We start from the raw sequence: 18226 nt of genomic DNA, 5'->3' as shown, positions 1-18226 counted from the left end.
AAAGACAAATATTGTATGAGACCTCTACTGTAAAAACTCAAGAAATAGTTTACACACAAAAAGAAACAATCTTTGTTGGTTACAAGGGATGGGAGGGGTTGGGGGGTAAATACTAAATAGACAATAGATAAGTGGTAAGTTTGGTGAAGGGTAAGACAGTACACTGGGGGTGTCAGCACACTTGCATAAGAAAAGGTTATGGAAGCTCCACAGACATGTCCAAACTCCCTGAGGGACTGAATTGCTGGGCGGAGAGCTGCGGGGACCATAGTCTCAGGGAACATATAGCGCAATTGGCATACCATAGTTTATAAAGAAAATGTTCTACATTCTACCTTGGTGAGTAGGGTGTGGGGTCTTAAAAGCCTGTGAGCAGCCATCTAAGATACTCCACTCGTCTCACCCTTTTGGCAGCAAGGGAAAATGAAGAAAACAAGATACAAGGGAAAGATTAGTGCAAAGGACTAATGGACCACAACTACCACTGCCTTCGCCAGACTGAGTCCAGTACAACTAGATGATGCCCGGCTACCACCACCGACTGCTCTGACTGGGATCACAATAGGGGGTCCCAGACAGAGCTGGAGAAAAATGTAGAACAAAATTCTAACTCAGAAAAAAAGACCAGACTTACTGGCCTGACAGAAACTGGAGAAACCCGGAGAGTATGACCCCAGGACACCCTTTTAGCTCAGTAATGAAGCCACTCCCAAGGTTCACCCTTCAGCCAAAGATTAGACAGCCCCCTAAAATAAAACGAGACCAGTGGGGTACAACAGTCCAGGGACAAGGACTAAAAGGCAGGAGGGGACAGGAAAGCTGCTAATAGGGAACCTAAGGTTAAGAAGGGACAGTGTTGACATGTCATGAGGTAGTTAACCATTGTCATAAAACAATATATGTACTGACTGTTTAATGAGAAACTATTTGTTCTGTAAACCATCTAAAGTACAATAAAAAATTTAAAAAAAAAAAGAATAAAGATATTCTGGCAATTTAAAACTAATGGAAAGAAGCGTTTCTACAAATTTTATGTTTGTTTTTCTAATTGGTTTCCATCTGCCTGTACTTGCCTGCGACACTGAAATAAATTTAATTTATATTGCTTCTATATCTGTTTTATTTTGTGTTGCCAGTAGTTGTTATGGAACAACTGCTCTACTTCAAAAATTCATTGCATCTGAGAGAGTTGTGTATTATTTTAGAACATAGCAACAATTAAAAATCCATTAGGCATTCTTTTTTGTTCTCAGACCATTAAGCTTGGGGGGCTTGCCTACCAGTTCATAAAAGTGAGCTGTGAATGATCCCCAGAAATTTCAGAACTTTCTCCCTATTAAGCATCCAACCACCACTCAGGACTATGTTTTAGTTCTGTGTGTTACATTCACATCTCAGGTTTTTGTCATGTGTTACAATGAGTTATAGTAACTTTAAAATATTTATTGTAATTTTAAACTATTTCAAGAAGAAAAAAAGAAAAATCTCTAATAATAATCTATAGTAGGTTTGTTTTATTTTTAAAGTGGCTTTTCTGCTTTAACTTGGAGGCTGAAAAACCAAGTTTGGGCTGGAAAATACCCATCTGTCTGAAAATCACAAAAGTTTATGTTGTCACTACTTACAAGAAAGGTTCTCAAGGGCTTATCTCACATTTCATTACACATTTTCAATTTGCATTTAAAAGTGGAGATGATTATTATTTGTATGCCATAATATCTTTTTAAATTACTGATTTTCTTTTAACCTCATTTTTTCCCCTTCTTTACCAGCAACAAATGTCATTTATCTCCTTTCTCATTTTCAGTTCTTTTTCTTTTATTAATGGATAAAGGAAATTCATACGAAATATAAATTATCAGCTTCCTGACATACTTAGATATTGTTCTGAAAGCTTGAAAGTAGACCTTACATGGTACATATCAAATTCATGCTCTTTAAAATCCTCCCTGACTCTTACACATATGTAAAAATGTAAAAGAATAAAGAGTCTATGAAAAAACTCCTCCAAAGCAATAGTTTCTATGAAAAAATTGCATTTAGGAGAGATTATTCTCATTCTTCTTCTATTTCTGAGCTTGCAAAAGTGGCCTACTCCTTAATAGGCTACTGTTCTCCTCTGCTTGAAGATGATGCGGAAGCCTCTCCCCTCCACAAAAGAAAGTCCCAACTTTACTGCTGACCACTGGACCAACTACTTGGGGTAAATCACAACATACCTAGACAGTGACATGCTGGACCTGATAAGAGAGTAAAGGGACTATACTCCAAAGGAGCTGCAGGGCCTTCCTAGCAAGCACCAGCTGGAGCAGGGAGAGCATGTATCCATGGGACTTTATTCTGAGGGTGTTTGCTTAAGGGGAGTAGACTATAAAGCTGGTTAATGGAAAGTCTGTCAATTTGGGAGCACCCTCCTAGGGTACATAATTTGCCATCCTGGCAAGGATCAGTGACAGGTTGCTAACATGCTGCTAGGACAGTTCGTAGAAGGAAAGATTTTGTCCCCAATGGCCCACACTAAGTGAAGTAGAAATGCTAGAATTTCAATGACATCTGGAGGAAGAAGAGATTATGCCTCAACAAAAGTGGGTTTGCTAAGGTGAATCTTTGATTTAATTCTTATTCCACAACCAGCTCAAGTGAGATTCGTGGTGTCATTGTTATGTTCCTGTAGCACACATGCATGTACCTGTCACTCCACACCAACGCTTGCCACACTATACTGTGACGTTGGTTGTTTATTTCTCTAACACTTAGCACAATGCTAAGGAGCCCTGTGGTGCAGTGGTTAAGCACTCGACTGCTAACCAAAAAGTTGGCAGTTTGAACTCACCAGCGGCTCCTCGGGAGAAGGATGTGGCAATCTGCTTCCGTAAAGATTTCAGCTTTGGAAATCCTATGGGGCAGTTCTACTCTGCCCAACAGGGTTGCTATGAGTCAGAAATGGTGTGATGACAATGGGGTAGCACAATGCTGGGCACATGCTAAGAAACTAGAATGAGAATAAAAACAAGGCCCACTAATATTAATAGCACATTTGCTGTTTGCCAACCTTTGGACTAAATGCTGTAAGACAATATTGTATGTAGTCCTTAAAGTTCTAAAAGGTAGATATTATATAATTTCTGTTTACGGATGAGGAAATTGCTGCTTAAAGTAGAAAATGTTTCTGAATGGTTATAGTTCTAGTAAATAGCAAAGCAGACGTTTAAACTCAGGCAATTTAACTTCATAGCAAGTGCACTTATCCACTAAGTTATATTGGCTTCTCGGGTAATAGATGTGCAATCATTGTTCAGGAAATGAAACACCTAACGTAAATCTGTACGCATCAAATACGGATATCCCTATGACCCAACTGAGAATCACTTTACAGAAATAAGACAACCACCTCCAAGCAATATATAGACCCATATGTGTTTTGTGAGTGAACATATTGCAGTTCAAACATTTTTTCTAACAGCACACATACAGTAGTTATAAGGAAATCATTTTAACAGAAATCATAAAATAAAACCTCAAGACTCCACCCATGGTAAGGCGATTCATGGAATTAGAGAAGTTAAGACCAGCTTTAAATGTGTATGTACCCTTTGATGACTCAAATTAAGTTGGAGTATAGTTGGAAATCTATACACATTTTCTGGTTTGACAACATCTGTCAGCAAAGCCATTAAACTATGTATAGTTAGAAAGCACTTTATGTTTAAAGGCTTGTTCATATCTATATAAATGTGCAATGAATAATTTAAAACAGTCTTACTAATAATTACAGTGTTAAATCATTAAAATCTCAACAACCATTGTACTTCTGAGTAATTCAATTCCAAAATCTGACTTTCCCCAAAAAATAGCTTTCAAATGGTTGCACTGCATTTGTATCTCTATCTGATGAGTTATGAATAAATTTTAATCTAGACTGGTCAATCACATGAATACAGTGTTTTAAGAGTGTGCAGAGCTATATAAATATATATATATAGTTCCTGGATTGAATTGTGTCCCACAGAAATATGTGTCAACTTGGTTAGGCTATGATTCCCAGTATTGTGTATTGTCCTCTATTTTGTGATTGATATAATTTTCCTGTATGTTGTAAATCCTAATCTCTGCCTGTGCTTGATGAGGCAAGATTGGATTACGTTGAAGAGGATTAGGGTGGGATGTAATACCCTTGCTCAGGTCACTTCCCTGATTCAATGTAAAGGGAGTTTCCCTGGGGTGTGGCCTGCACCACCTTTTGCCTTACAAGAGGTAAGAGGAAAGGGAGGCAAGCAGAGAGTGGGGAACCTCATACCACCAAGAAAGCAGCACTGGGAGTAGAGCATGTCCTTTGGACCCAGGGTTCCTGTGAGGAGAAGCTCCTAGTCCAGGGGAAGATTGACGACAGGGACCTTCCTCCAGAGCCGACAGAGAAAGTCTTCTCTTGGAGTTGATGCCCTAAATTTGGACTTCTAGCCTACTAGCCTGTGAGAAAATAAATTTCTGTTTGTTAAAGCCATCCACTCGTGGTATTTCTGTTCTAGCAGCACTAGATGACTAAGCCAATTTATTATTTTATAAATGTGCCCACTCATTTTAGTGTAAATGGGCAATGATAAAAACTTTAAGGAGACAGATGTCGTCTTCTATCATCCAAATATAAGAATCACATCTACCATTTCTTGGCACTGAGTAATATTAAAACTGTCCTTTATTTTTAAGAAATACAGAATATTGGAAAAAAGAAAACTGTCAGCTCTCAAGTTCATGCCTAAAGCAAATTCCAAAAGAATATAGTAGATGTGTACTTTAATGTACCATTTTAACCTGTCATACACCTTTATAGTGAGGATAAAATTAATTCTGCATATACTGGTCATTTGTGTTTCAGAGAGAAAGAAAGTGGGCTCATGCAATTGATCGCTGATATCTTCCTAACCCTTACATTAACCATGAAGTTAAACACCCAGTACCATTGCACCATTTGGTTATGCAGGAAATGTTTATCAGCTAAATATGTGGATTTGTTTCCAACAGCAAGAATGAGATGTGATTTTCTAGTTTCTCGGATTAATGGTCATGAAAAACAATGTAAATTTGTTAAAAGAAGACTATGCATATCTTCAAACCTATAATCAAAACCAAGACAAATTTGCCTAAAGTATCATTGACTGTCAAGAAAAAAATAGAATGTACTAAAGAACCGTAAAAATGCTAAAAGTTCTTATTTTTTAATCATAAAGCTATAGGCTGCTAACTGAAAGTTTGGCTATTCAAACTCCACAGCCACTCCATGGGAGAAGATGTGGTAGTTTGCTTCCATAAAGATTTCAGCCTTGGAAACCCTATGGGGCAGTTCTGCTCTGTCCTAAGGGGTAACTATGAGTCAGGATCAACTCAACAGCAATAGGTTTTTGGTTGTATGTGTCTAGAACTATATTTTCTTTACTCCATTCCACTCCGGTATTATTTAGCAACGTGGTATACTTTGTGGCAGGCACTGGGATAGCACATTTGAGTTGTTACCTTATTTATTCTTTGCAATCATCTCATGATGAAGACATTATTTAAATACCCATTTTTATAAATAAGGAAACTATTTACTTGTTTAACAAACACCTCTCCAGTGTTTTCTATGTGCCAAGCACTGTTCTAAGTACTAATATTAATCCTCAAAGCAACCCTTTTAGTTAAAGATCATTTTCATCCCCATTTGCAGATGAGTAAACTGAGGAAGGATTAAATAACATTTCCAAAGTTTATACAGACATTAAGTGGTGAAGGTGGCATTCAAACCCAGGTACTCTGGCTCTAAACTAAAGAACACACAACTAACAATTGATGGAAAAACATTTAAACATATGTCTATCTGCAATATCACCCTGAGGACCAGACAAGTGTGCCTTTGACTTGAGGAAGGCATTTCAGAGAAACTCTGGTCTTCCTCCTGTATTGCCTCATGGGGTCAAAGGTTGAGTACACATACGAACTCATTCCAACTCTCCCTCAGCCATGTGCACAGTGTAAGTGATGCAACTCTAAGTTATAAATGATAATTTATAACTTTCAAATGTTTAGATATATGTTATTTATACCTTCATTTGTATGCTTGTCCTGGACCTGTAAATATTGGAGATAGACCTATGTATCTAATTCCAAAAAAAAAAGCACATTCCTAATTTTTAAGCTAGGTTACTTTTTATTTATTTTTTCTTTTTTTTGAAGCAAGTATAAAAGATGTAGATCAAAATGGAAGAACACAGGACTCTGGTATTCCTAGGGTGAAAGGAAAAAATATCTCCCCTTGGCCTCATTATTTGTCTTTTATTTGGCATGTCAAAAAACCTGTTGGTATTTATAAGATTGATGAGATTCAGAGAAGTCCTGAAAGCTAAGAATGGAGATCAATAATATAAAGAAAATTAAGCAACAATAATATCAATCAACTGGCAGCGCATCTAAAAATAATACACTAGAAATCCACTTGAGCATTTCCAGCCTTTCTTCTGTTACTGCCCAATTGTTTAACCCTTTGTTAGAAGTAAAAAAACTTCTTAAAACATGATAGGCACAGAATTTCAAGTTACCTTCCTATTTTCAAAACATTGATTGTGAAATCTTGGCAAATGAGTTGCCTTTTCTGCATATTTTTTGTTATTACACTGTGTAATGGAATGGATCTTAAGTGTTCCTCAATAGTCCATCACATTAAACACTCATCTCATTCAGTGTCTCACAGTTAAATATTAATATATTATTTGATCTGAAAAATATTCCCAATTTTCCAACAAAACATTACTTCAGAAAAAAAATCAGTATTAAACTAGCTGTAACGGTAAGAGAAATACATGAAGAATAAAAAACACACATGCCAAGAATATCCAGAAAAGCAATATTCAGAAAAACATTTCATAAATGTCAATGATTATCTGTTTTTAAAAATGTACTTTGAAAGACCTAGTTACACAAGACTAAAATGATGAATACGGTCAAATCAGTAGACGAATGTCATAATCCTTGGGAAAAGAAAATCTAATATAGAAAATGCATATAAACTTTTTAGATCTCATTTAAGAAGATTTCTATTTGATAATTTTTAATAGTTTTTCTAGGAGAAGATCATTCTTTTATGAAGATGAGATGGAAATGCTGGTCATATCCAGCTCTCTTTAAAAACATTCTCATTTCTATATAGGGAGAGGCCAACTGGTATGCTTATTCAGATTTCAGCTTCTTCTGCTCTTAAAGTCTGGTTTATAAACCTGCCACTATTGCATGTATGGTTCAATTGTCTAGTAAGAGGCTTCTGCGCGGATTGGAAGGATATGTGTCTTCCTAAGTCTCAGTCTTTGCATGGCATCCTTCTATGGTAAGTCAGAAGGTATTTAATTTATGGTAGGTGGCCACTAACTGAAAGGCCAGGGGTTTGAACCCACCAGCCGCTCCACAGGAGAAAGATGTGGCAGTCTGCTTCTGTAAAGATTTACAGCCTTGGAAACCCTAGGGGCAGTTCTACTCTGTTCTAGAGAGTAGCCATGAGTCAGAATCGACTCGACCACAATTTTTTTTTGTGGGGGAGGGGTAGGTCTTCTAAACAACATTCAATTTGTTTAAGAATAACTGACAATGACGACTTTTGACATTTTGCACAAAAGAAAGGAAGATGGTAATCAACAAAGCTGCCCACACGGTAGCAACAACAACAAAAAATTGGTTGGGGAAAAGGGGAGGCTTGTCATGCAGTCCCATCATCTGGAAGGCTTGTCATGCAGTCCCCAGAATCACAATGTTTAGGTAAACATTAGAAGCGGGTATGCATTTTTCAGGTACATATTATGTAAATATTGATCAAGGCTAGAAGAAAACTACAGGTGAATATCACAAGAAAACTCCATTCTGCTACTCAGTAAACATTTCGGAAAACAGATGGTGGTGAAATTTTAGCATAGTTTTCTAAAAGAACTATTCTTTTTGTAGTATGATAAATTTTGTCATTACGCAACGTCAGAATTGTTTTAAAAGTGAAAAAATTTAAAGAAAGATTGTTGTTGTTGTTAGGTGCCATCAAGTCAGTTCTGACTTATAGCGACTCTGAAAACAAAAAAAAAAAAAAAAGAAAAAAAACCTGTTGCCCAGTCAAGTTGATTCCAACTCACAGCAACCCTATATGCAACAGAATGAAACACTGCTCAGTCCTGCGCCATCCTCATAGACATTGCTATGTTTGAACCCATTGTTTCAGCCACTGTATCAATCCATTTCATGGAGGGTCTTCTTCTTTTTCACTGACCCTCTACCTTACCATGCATGATGTCCTTGTCCAGGGACTGATTCCTCCTGATAACATGTCCAAAGTATGTGAGATGAAGTCTCACCACCTTCTCTTCCAAAGAGCACCTTGGCTGTACTTCTTCCAAGACATACTTGTTCATCTTTCCGGTGGTCCGTGGTATATTCAATATTCTTTGCCAACACCATAATTCAAAGGCATCAAAAAGATTACTTTGTTTGATATATCTAAAACATTTTAACTAACTTTTTTATTGAATCAATAGATTTTATTATTACTTAGTATTATCACAACAATTCAAAACTAGTGGTAGATAAATTTTAATCATAGACCCATTTGAGAAAGTTTGTTCAAACTCAAACATAATAATCATGTTGATGCAAGTGGTCTAAACACCCCAGTTAAAAGCAAAGAATGACACAATGGATGTAAAAAATCAGACTCAACTCTATGCTTTCTACATGAAATCCATTTTAAATACAAAGATTCAGTTAAGCTAAACATAAAAGGATGGGACAAGATATACAATGTAATTAGGATTCACATAACAGTAACAGCGAGTAAATGGCAATATTATAACCATAAAAATAGTTAACAAGTTAATGTGAAGAATCATATTATCAATATTTCTGTCCATTAGGGAAAATTGCTTTCAGTTTAAATAAAATCTAAAAAACACAACCTGTAACGTATGAACAAATATACTAAGTGGATAAATAAGGATTATAAATAGCTATACATCATTTTAAGACGTTTTGGACACCAAATAGGTCTAGTCCAAGTGAACTGGGGTTTAATTCCACCAGGGCTTTCTATGGGGCCTTACAGATGTGCCTCAAAATTGTCCATTTGAACACTGTGGAGTCCACATATCTACTGGTTCAATGCCTAATTGCTAAGAAGGACTATACATGGGATGTTAACTTTGTCTTGCTTTCAAGTTGCTCATGGTTGAGTGAGATCCAGAAGGTGTCCCATACCCAGCATCAGAGAAACCCAGAAGAGATACATGATGTTTCTGAAGTAAGATGCTTCCAGTTCACCCCTGAATGAAGCTGGTTTTCCTAACAAAGGTTGGAGAAGAAAGGCCAAACGAAATTCAGATGGAACTTTGGAGGTGTGTAAATCAAATGCTTAATATGTATCTCAATCTTAATATGTCTAAAACCTAAACTATTAATTTTCACTTCCCCAATATATTCCTCTTATCATTCTCCCTATCTTCATAAATGGCAACTACACCTTAAAAGCTGTTTTTGTTGTTGTTAGGTGCCATCAAGTTGGTTACGACTCATAGCTATGCCATGTACAACAGAACAAAGCACTGCCCAGTCCTGCACCATCCTCACAATCATTGTTATGCCTGAGCCCATTGCTGCAGCCACTGTGTCAATCCATCTCATTGAGGGTCTTCCTCTTTCTTGCTGACCCTCTACTTTACCAAGCATAATGTCCTTCTCCAGGGACTGATCCCTCTTGATAACATGTCCAAAGTATGTGAGACGTAGTCTCGCCATCCTTGTGTCTAAGGAGCATTCTAAGGCCCAGTATGTACAGTTTGGTTCTTTTGCTGACTTTGTTAGGTGTCAGTCTGACATTTAGCAATATTTATAGAGATTATAGCCTTAGAAACCCTATGGGGTGTCTATGAGTAAGAATCAAGTTGATAGCAGTGTGTTTTTGTGTGCGTGCATGTGTGTGTGAGTTATTTAATATTACAAAATGTTCCTTGTATGGCCATGAGCAACTATTCTGAACATAACACTAAGTTATGAATAACTTTACTTTTTGTGTCTAAACATTTCTCTGATTTTCTATATTGTATTCTCAATAATAAAAGAAAATGTGCCACTGAACAAATGTTAAAAATCGGTATGTTAGTTCAAAGCACATGTACACACACACACAGATAAAAACAGATATATAATGAGTATGAATAAAATAGAATATAAATGCTATTTACAAAGTTGTACACTAGAGGTTATTATTGGTGTGATTATCATCTTGGTAGCAGTTTACATTGAAACAAATCTTCCAGGTTGCCCTAAGAGGAGACAAGCATGCAAACCACAGTCTTGTTGATAAAATAAAATAGATTAAAATGATAACATTTATACAAATGTGACTTAAAGAACCATTTGCACACAGCAGCAGGCTATAGCATGTCCAACACCAAAACAAAAGTAGGCCTTGAAATTGTAGCTAACTAGAGAGGTAGAAAAGCAATCATAGCTACTTTTATACAAGCTCCCCCGGCCCCCGCCCCCGGCATTATACAAACGGAGAGACAGATTACATCCTCTCACAGAACTTGGTAAAGCAGCTCTTATGCATGCAGAAGTGATGTTCAAAAAATTAGTCAAGCTTTGTGAAATAAATGATTGAAATTCAAAGGAGAAAATACAATTAAATATTTGTAAAACGGCATGAAGTATGCTCCTGAGAACTCGATAAAAAAAAAAAAAAAAATCCGTTGCCGTCAAGACGTTTCCGACTCACAGTGATACTATGGGACAAGGTAGAACTGCCCCCAAAGGGTTTTAAAGGCTGTAAATCTTTATGGAAGCAGACTGCCACATCTTCTGCGGAGGGGCTGGTGAGTTTGAACTGCTGACTTTTTTGTTAGCAGCCGAGCTCTTAACCACTGTGCCATCACAGTTCCTCGGAAAACTCAGTAATATTGCAAAATGTTTTCTAAATGTCTAGTTATACATAATTATATTCTTCACCTTGCCATTGCTGCAGTTGCTGAAGAAACAGGTCATCACCATGGTTCTGCTGAGTATGTCCTAATCATTTGTATTTCCTGAGGCTGTAATAGCCATACAAACCAAGAAATTCTAGAGCTTTAAAACAAATTAGGACACAGATAGAAGCACATCCATAGTCTACATCACCTAGCCTAAAGTCCTTTTCAGATGAGAAAAGTGAAGATAAATATTGTTCTGTATATGTTCCATTTGAGTTAGATTTTTGTCCCATCACAAGTGAGAGAATGAAAGTAATTATTGATCCTTCAGTGGAGTCTTGAATTTCCACCTCATTGTTCTTCCATTTCACAGACAGAAAGCTGAGCTCATTTAATTAACTTGTCCAAGGTTACATATGCTCTATTGGTGTTGATAGGTGCCACCCAGTCGGTTCCAACTCACAGAGACCCTATGTACAACAAAATGAAACGCTGCCTAGTCCTGCGCCATCCTCACAACTTTGCTATGTTTGAGCCCATTGTTGCAGCCACTGCATCAATCCATCTCATTGAGGTTCTTCCTCTTTTTTGCTGACTCTCTAATTTACCAAGCATGATGTCCTTCTCCAAGGACTGGTCCTTCCTGGTAACATGTCCAAAGTACAGGAGACAAGTCTCGCTATCTTCCCTTCTAAGGAGCATTCTGGATGTACTTCTTCCAAGACAGATTTGTTCGTTCTTTTGGGTTTTGGTTTTAAATCTTATAGGATGTTGATGTTTTTGTTTTAGCAGGTAACTGGCGTAGTTAGTTTCGGGCTGCAAGCTCCACTCAGCCTCCTACAGTTGTGGACAGAGACCAGCAGTGCTATGGGAATCTGTCTCTTGTGTGTGCTACCCAGGGGCTCGTTAGAAGCCTGACTAGTGGTCTATCCCATAGCTTGGCTCTAAAAATCTATGATCCACAGATGCATAACTTAGGAGTGAGTTTTAATATGTCAAGAAATAAAGCTTACCTAAATCCCAGTGATGAGTGAAGTTGGGGGGTGCAATAAAGAAGTGTTTAAAAAAAGCAAAACCCGTTGCCATGGAGTTGATTCTGACTCATGACAACCCAGGTGTTACAGAGTTGAACTCTCCAAAGGATTTTCTTAGCTGTAATCTTTACAGAAACAGTCTGCCAGTCTTTCTTCCATGGAGCCATAGGGTTGGTTCAAACCACCAACCTTCATGTTAGCGGCTGATCACAAACTGCCTGTACCATCCAGGGACCTTCAGAGAAGTGCTAAGGTAGTAAAATATGCAGGGCTTGGTGACTAACTGGATGTGGGAAGAGAGGGAGTAAATAGGAGTAATGGACAAATCCCAGGTTTATAATTTGAGTGCCTGAGTTCACGGAAGGGCCAGCACATGCAGAAGTGGAGAAAACAGAGGGAGGAAGAAAATGAGTTCCTTGTGACTGAATTTGACTGATGGTAGTTAAAACCATAAAAATCATAAGCTCACCTGGAGAAAGAAAAATGTAGAATCTGGAAAGAGGTGAGCTAATGATCAAAACCCAGGAGATATAAAAGTTTTAGAAGATTAAGAGAGAAAGGAAGTCTAGAAAGTAGACCAAAGTATTACACTGAGAGATAGACAATGGCAGCAAGTGTAACTGGTAATACAGGTGTGACCTTCCTGATGTACTTAGAACCCCTGGAGGCTCAAAATATGATTGACTTCCCTTTGAATCAACTTGTGCTACTTACCATAAATGTTTGGTATGTTGTAGAAGTTTAATAAACAAGAATTACTTGAATGAATACAAAACGATTCTGTAGAAAGTAGATACACTCAATAAAATAGTTATAGGACAATAGTAACTAGGTCAAAACTCAATTATACTGTGTATTCAGTTATGACTGAAATCAAAGCCCACAGTGTGGATTATTTTCAGTAAACACCTACTTAATTGAATTAGTCTCTTATGTTCCCAACCCCAGCATTTCATGAAGCGATCAACTCTGAGGCGAACTTCAAGGGTTTCCTGATATTCTTTATCAAAGAGGGTGTAGAGGCTGCATATATTTATTGCTCAGTCTCCAGATGCTGTTGGCTAAGTGAAGCTGCTGTCTACACTGCTGGATCTCAGGGGCATTGCAAGGGTAATGAGCACCCAAGGGCAATCTCTAAATTGAGCCCTCCCCCCCAATTTCAAGATGAATAGACTTTGACAGCAGCGATGAGCCAGCAGAAATACCTTCCCGCCTCTTGTTCAGCTGCCTCAGTCAGGCACCTTTCATATTTGTGGCGCTTTGGAATGTCATCCTGCACCTTGTCTGGTGCCTCCTTGGACTCGCACCCTGGGGCAAATACCCTCCCCACACACACCTCTTCTAGATCTTTACAATTTTTTTAACTACCCTTTGAAGTTATAGAATCAATTCAGTATTTGAGTTTCTTTGTGATGGTGAACACAGAATGTCATGGGCAATGACGACTTACATTTGTGTAATTTCCCAAGAAGAAAACTCTGTTGAGGGGCAGATCTATACTATAATTCAGGACATAATGCTTCAATCCTCTCAATCTCTAGGAGTTTCCAAAACCTCACTTAGGATCTCCTTCCAAGATGTGCTCCTCTGATGCACTCATGCCCTTCTAAGTGAGATGTCATTTTCTGTTTGCAGAAAATGCACGAAGCTAATGAGCCATGGGGTTATTTAGGGAAACCCAATACTCTTGCAAAACAGAATTGCTACACAATCTAAAGCAAGTTCATTCTGATAAGTCCTTCCCTTGGTTGAAAAATTATAGTAGTCTGGGTGTTGTTTTATGCTGGAATTTCTAGTAGAAGTAATAAAATTTGAGTTGGGAAAGATCTTTCCTTACCCAGGTGTCAAAAAGTGTGTTCTCAGGAAAGCATACGTTTGGGAGTGATGCAGGCTGAATTTGAGTTATCACTACTACATTAGTTACTGAGCAAGTTACTTGGCCTCTCCAGACTGTCTCCTCAACTTTAAAAGAGGAGAATAATAAAAGTGACTGGCACACATGACACAATGATTAAGTCCTCAGCTGCTCACCAAAAGGTCTACAGTTGGAACCCACTAGTGGCTCCATGGGTCTAAAGACCTGGCAATTTGCTCCCCTAAAGATTACAACCTAGGAAACCCTATGGGGCAGTTGTACTCTGTCATGCAGGGTCGCTATGAGTTGGAGTTGACTGAATGGTACCTTACAACAACACAACAGCACACATGGCTTCTTAATGGGGATATGAGCTAATGAATGCAAACTTGCTAAGTAAATAAAAATGTTCTACAAATATGAGTATAATTTTCTAGTATACTCTTTTTCTTATAAACTAGTAGTCATATGTCCTTGTTGGATATGCAACCTAATTCATCACTTTCTAAACTGAGCAGGAAAGCTATTGTTAGAAAACTCTGGCAAGAGCATGTTGAAATACACCCCACCACTCTTAGAGTAAGAGTTGTTTTAGCAAAGCCTGGTGTCATTTTTCTTCCTAAAGGACATGCACTTCCCAAGTGAGTTGATTTGTATATGCCTATTATACATCTATTGTGAACTTTATTATTGCCCAAGGGGCTGGTATCCAGTTGTCTCAAGTTCCTACTTATCTAGTTAAGTAGCATGGAGTTTTAAAGCAGTATTTTAGCCCTGTATGATTGTTATGGAATCCTGGTGGTGCAGTAGTTAAGAGCTCAGGCTGCTAACCAAAAGGTTGGTAGTTTGGATCCACCAGCGACTCCTTGAAAGCCCTGTGGGACAGTTCTATTCTGCCCTAAAGGGTCACTATGAATCGGAATTCACTTGACAGCAACGGGTTTTGCTTTGTTTTGTTTTTGTATGAATGCTTTAATTCCATTAAAAACAGAAATTTGAAGAATTAGTATTTAAACCTGTATGCTCTTATTAATAAAGCTCACAAAATATGCATTTTTCCTACAAATATTATCTTTTTTAAAAAATTAGGCTTAAAGGGACATTTAAAATTGCTTTGTAAATGTCTTGCCTCTCAGATAAAGAATATAAGCTGAACTCTGCACAGAAATATCCAGGGACCAGCCTATCTTTGACCTTTGGATTCTTCTACTCACACCTCAAGTTTTACTGAACCACCACTTTGTCGCCAAGCACTGGGCTAGATGAAGGTTTGCAGGAGTGCGGCTTGTTTTGATTCAGGAGAGCCAGAAACTTGTTTTGTTGTTGTTTTTTTTATCAACTTCAAATATTATGAGATTCAGCTTCCTCATCTCAACAATAGGTAATAATATTAATTCCTAATTCACTGGGCTGATTGTTGTGAGGAGCAAATGAAGCAAAGCACAAGGAGTGTTTTATAAACATTAGTTGAACCAAGATATTCTACCATATCTCAAAAATACACCATGTTGTAAAGATTCTAGGGTTGTACAGTCCAGTAGGTGAAACTGGTTCTGTTTTGGAAGATTGCTTATACGAAACGTTATTGTGTAGAAGAGATTTGTCATTTTATTTGTTAAAATCGTTTTTCAAATTATGACTCATTGAGGTCTCCATTGTCATTATGAAAAATTAGGAAAATTTAGAAAACGGCAAACAACACCCCCTTCCAATTCTGGCACTCCTAGTTAATTAGTGCTGTAATTTTGAATAATTTTTCCAACCTTGTTTCCCTGATGAATCTCACCGGACAAAAAGGGCCAGTGAATGTGAGTGAACCCTGGTCTCCAACTTCAAAGTTCTGTCAGCTGCTTGTGGGAGCAGAGAGGTTGAAGCTGGAGGAAAATTAGAAATCTTCAAAACCAAGAAGCAGCAGATTCTTAACAGACCCGAAACCTCTTTATAGTCCACATTTGTGGGTTAAGAAGCTTTCAGTGGCATTATGGCCCAGGGTTTATTTCTGGACTCTGCTCACTCCGACTACTATCCTTCCGCCCACATCAGGCAGATCATTATGCATTTCTAATTAGAACAGTATTTTAAACGCCCTCTCCGGAGCACCTTTCTTCCAAACACTGTTTAATCAGGCGAGGGACGCCTGCCTGGTGAGGGACACCTGCCTGCGACACTAAGCTTCTGATAGTCTACGTGAATAGGGTCTCGCTTCTCGCTGAGTACGCCTGTTCAATTACTGGCAGATTAGATTTCCCCTCACCCCGCCCGGCGCCTCACCATTCTCCGGAGAAGCGGGAGAAAATGACCAGCCCCGGCCGGTGTGCAGCCTGGTGACCGGAGCACGCGGGGCAGCAACCGAACACCCCCTCCCTCTCGCGCAGTCGCCTCCAGCGCCAAGTGACAATGCGCCCTCCAGCTGGAGAATAGCGGCGCCAAACAATCCTGGGCAGGGTGCGCCTTGCCTGGGCCATCCCTCCTGAGCTCACTCCTTGCTCCCAGCGCCTGCCTTCGCTAGGCGTCCGTGCTTTTGTCAATCTCCATCTGTCTGCCGCTGGAGAGCACTTGCTGAAGGCAGAGGACAGACCGGGACACCAAGGAACGACAATCCAGGGGTGTAAGTGACATGAGCAAGGGGCGCTGCCATATGAGGTTGGTCCTATTGCAGGTCACCAGTGAGAGCCGAGAACAGGCAGTTCATCTGCTTGCATCTTGGGCCCAAAATTCAGGAATAACAGACTATTTTTAAGTCTCAGACTTTCCTATAAACTGTCAATACGGCTCCCAATGAGGGACAAAGCACTTGGTCCTTTCAAATTAATGTTGTCTTCTAGCTCTAACGGCAATTATACACATGGACATCACACAGGAATCAAATCAGCTACATCTGTAGAAAGAGTCAATGGAGAAGCTCAACATCATGGGTCAGAATAAGGCCAGGGGCCAACTGCAGAACAGACCATCAATTATGCATATGCAAGTTCAAGGTGAAGTTGAAGAAAATTTGAGCATGTCCAGGAGAGCCAAAATAAGACCTTGAGTATACCGCACCTGAATTTATAGACCATCTCAAAAATAGATTTGATGCAATGAACACTAATGACCAAAGACCAGAGGATTTGTGGAATGACATCAAGGACATCATACAGGAAGAAAGCAAAAGGTCATTAAAAAGACAGGAAAGAAAGAAAACACCAAAATGGATGTTAGAAGAGACTCTGAAAGTTGTCCTTGAATGTACAGCAGCTAAAGTGAACTGAAGAAACAATGAAGTAAAAGAGCTAAACAGAAGATTTCAAACTGTGGCTTGAGAAGACAAAGTAAAATATTGTAAGTGAAATATGCAAAGACCTGGAGTTAGAAAACCAAAAGGGAAGAACATATGTGGCATTTCTGAAGATGAAAGAAATGAAAAAAAAAAAAAAAAATTCAAGCCTCGAGTTGCAATATTGATGGATTCTACGGGGAAAATATTGAATGACACAGGAAGCATTAAAAGAAAATGGAAGGAATACACAGAGCCACTGTTCCAAAAATAGTAGGTCAATGTTCAGCCATTTCAGGAGGCAGTATACGGTCAAGAACCAATGATACTGAAGGAAGAAGTCTAAACTGCACTGAAGGCATTGGCGAAAAACAGGAATTGATGGAATACTAACTGAGATGTTTCAACAAATAGATGCAGCCCTGGAGATGCCAAGAAATTTAGAAGACAGATACCTGGCCAACCGACTGTAAGTGATCCATATGTTTACCCATTCCAAAGAAAGGTGATCCAACAGAATGTGGAAATTATCAAACAATATCATTAATATCGCACACAAGTAAAATTTTGCTGAAGATCATTCAAAGATGGTTGCAGCAATACATCGACAGGGAACTGACAGAAATTCAAGCCAGATTCAGAAGAGGACATGGTAGAAGGGACATCATTGCTGATGTCAGATGGATCAGGGCTGAAAGGAGAAAATACAAGAAAGATGTTTACCTGTGTTTTATTGACTATGCAAAGGCATTTGACTGTGTGGATCATAACAAATTATGGATAACATTACGAAGAATGGGAATTCCAGAACACTTAATTCTACTAATGAGGAACCTGTACAGAGATCAAGAGGCAGTCATTCCAACAGAACAAGGGCATAATGTGTGGTTTAAAGTCAGGAAAGGTTTGTGTCAGGGCTGTATCCCTTCTCCATAGTTATTCAATCTGTATGCTAAGAAAATAATTCGAGAAGCTGGGCTACATGAAGACGGATACATCATTAGGATTGGAGGAAGATTCATTAACAACCTATGATATGCAGATGACACAACCTTACTTGCTAAAAGTGAAGAGGACTTGAAGCACTTACTGATATAGATCAAAGACCACAGCCTTCAGT

Source organism: Trichechus manatus, unplaced genomic scaffold, assembly GCF_000243295.1.
Source record: "Trichechus manatus latirostris isolate Lorelei unplaced genomic scaffold, TriManLat1.0 scaffold00006, whole genome shotgun sequence".
Lineage (NCBI taxonomy): Eukaryota > Metazoa > Chordata > Mammalia > Sirenia > Trichechidae > Trichechus > Trichechus manatus.
This window is presented reverse-complemented; position numbering follows the sequence as displayed.